This window comes from Lepidochelys kempii, chromosome 10, assembly GCF_965140285.1.
Source record: "Lepidochelys kempii isolate rLepKem1 chromosome 10, rLepKem1.hap1, whole genome shotgun sequence".
NCBI classification, from domain to species: domain Eukaryota; kingdom Metazoa; phylum Chordata; order Testudines; family Cheloniidae; genus Lepidochelys; species Lepidochelys kempii.
Window position 1 is genome coordinate 64,778,601 of NC_136389.1, and position 3,239 is coordinate 64,781,839.

A 3,239-nucleotide genomic window follows, 5' to 3' on the forward strand; every position below is an offset into this window, starting at 1 on the left:
CTTACGGGCGAAGGGCTCCCCTTAATTAGCCACTTCCAGCTCGAAGTGTAACCCCCCCCCGCCACAGATATTACCCAGCTCTCTCTGTGCAGCCACCCTCCTTAGAGAGCCTGCCAATTCTACTGCCCTGAGACCCCTTCCCCATGCTCAGCAACACCCCCAGCCTCACTTACCCCCCCAAATAAACACTCCCACCTCTGAATATTCAATAACCCCCTCCCAGCATACCCCCAAAACTCCCATTGCTACATTTTCAATCACTCCCCACCCCACCACTCACCCCCAACATAATCCATGTTCACCACTAATTGTTCCATGAACACACCTAGGATTACAACAAAAATGTCTACATGCAGCGTTAACTGTTCAACAGCCACCCTCTCAGTCCCAAAGATCTCTCCCTCAAAAATAACCCAAGGGCTGCCCTAGTTTTTCAAAAATAACTTAAGGGCTGCCCTAGTTTTTGCCCCAGCAGCAACTATTTCCCTATGAGCAATTCTAACAGTTAGGAATAGCCCTGGCATAGGAACACCCTGGCCACTCTCCTGGCACACTTCTTGAGGTGAAGACTGCTGATGAGGATAGCAAAGAACCAGCTATACTGTGTTGTTGTTGTGCCCCCTCATTTCAGGTGTATTCCCCAGAAGGGCTTACAGTGGCCTCAGTGCAGGAATGAATTTCAGCATGTCCGGTTGTGACCCTGCCACCCAGAAAACAGAAAACTCATAAAAAACAGAAAGTGTATTTTTCTTCAGGCTCTTCTCTATATTTTTCTATGGTTTGCATTATCACTTGCTACACAGTGCTGTTTATCTCACTCCACAGCTTCAAGACATTTCTGTGTATCCTCTCTCGTATCCCGCTGCCCCTGCCAATGTTGTGACATGGTGTTATTTATCTTGATCTGCAATTTTGAGATGTCTGAGTCGCTTTCCATCCCCAGTATCTCAATATTAATGCAGTACCATGAAGCATTATTATTTGATTATTCAATGCTGCCGCTAATGTATTTGTTTATTAGTATTTAACACTGCTGGGTGGTTCTTATTGTTATTGTAAGTTTAATTATTGTTAGGATATTCAGAGCTTCTGCATGGGCATTAATTTTATCATTAAATCCAAATGATGATAAAAGTCTGCACAGCACTTTACAGATATATAAGAAGATACGGTCAATACCCCAAAGATCTATAACCAAAGGACCTGATCCTGTCTCACAGCCTGCAAATGGAAACAAAAAAGCCTGAGATATTCCTTTCAGCATAGGTTGACTCCCTCTGCCCATCCATTTCATCCAATTTTCTCCGTATCATTTGAAAAAATATTAACGTTAAATTATTTTGGATTTAACTTAGAAATTTATAAAGCAGCCACCAGTCTGGTATCTCAGCATCTTTTAAATGAGGAAGAATATTATATGCCATATGGTGAATCTAGACTATTCTAGAGCTCAGGATCTATCTTCTTTGTGGGACTCTCTTTTGCCCTATATTTTCATGTTATGACACCACCAGCCTTGAGAATACTCCAGAGATTTTGGAGGAAATCCTGAGATTTTAAGGAATCTCCTAAAAGGCTAGACTCAGGCTATGTCTACACCAGTGGTTCTCAGACTTTTGTACTGGTAACCCCTTTCACGTACCAAGCCTCTGAGTGCAACCCCCCCCCTTATAAATGAAAAACACTTTTAAATATATTTAACACTATTATAAATGCTGGAGGCAAAGTGGGGTTTGGGGTGGAGGCTGACAGCTTGCAACCCCCCATGTAATAGCCTCGCGACCCCCTGAGAGGTCCCAACCCCCAGTTTGAGAACCCCTGGGTCTACACTATAGGGACTACAGCAGCGTAGCTATGGAGCTGTAGCTATGCCAGCATAACCCCATGGTGTAGACAGGCTACAGCGACAGAAGGAGTTTTTCCATTGCTGTGGGAACACGACCTCCTTGAGTAATGGTAGCTAGCTCAACAGAAGCATTCTGCCATCAGTCTAGCTGCTTCTACCCCAGGGGTTAGGTCAGCATAACTATGGTATTCAGGTTGTGGATTTTTATGCCCCTGAGCGCAGTAGCTAAATTGACCTAAATTTTAAGTATACACTAGGCACATCAAAAGCCTAGGATTAGGCAGGTACAGCTAAGTCCATCCTGCTCAGGGGTTAAATGGAAGGAATGATAACATTCTATTCAAGCTTTACCTACAGCTGCATAATAGATGGATGTTTCTGCTATAATGATCAGTAATGAACTAGTTAACATTGTCCGTAAATTGTTGTCAATATGTTTTAGAGCTATCATGCCACTGAGATGAAAGGGAGTAATTCATACCTTTATATTATTGGACCAAGTACAGAAACCTCTGCATAATGGGTTTTGCACAAGGGATCTAAAAATGTTGAGGAAAAGGGAGTCTTATACCCCAAACACAGTGCATTGGTGCAAAGTGGCTAAGGGATGACTCCTCTGCCACTTCATGGCCCATATGCTCTAGTAACAGCTAAGATTCTTGCGTACTTCCTACACGGAGGTTTAGAGTCTAAACTTTAGACCTGTGTACACGTATTGAGAGAGCTTTACTGGCTCTACTGTCTTGCTCCCACCATGCCATCATTTATGGCAGTGTGTGTCTTTGGCCTGGTCTATATACAGATTTTGCACTGGAATAACTATTTTTGTTAGAGGTGTGATTTTTTTACTGATATAGTTATACCAGTACAACCCATAAGGCAGATGCACCAGTATAGCTAATTCCTCTTCCTGTATAGGAATAATGCCATTTCTACACTACAAACTTTGGTATACACAACTTATGTGAGTCTGAGGTAAGACAAAATATGATCCTCCTCCAACCCCACTGCTTCCTATTAAACAAAGGTTTCTCCCCCAAACCTGCAAAAATTGGGATCTTTATATTTGTGAGAGCCAAAATGCCAAACACTTGGAAGGGACAAACTGCAGAGGGTTGTTTGTTAGCAGAAATCTCTCACAAGCAACACAGCAGCAGTATAACAAATACAGAACTGAAACCTACTGATATCACTGAGCTTTATAGCTTTATATCTGCTGCTGATTGCTTCCAGCTGTCCTCCTTGCCATTTTAGCATTTTTTCAGTTTGTCTTTTGTCTTTTTGTTTTAAAGAATAAAAGACTTCATCAGGATTCATTGTTTTTCTCTCTCTAGCCTCCTTCTGAGTTTTCAAACAATAGTGCTGGTTCTTGTACATGACTATATGTCCCAGG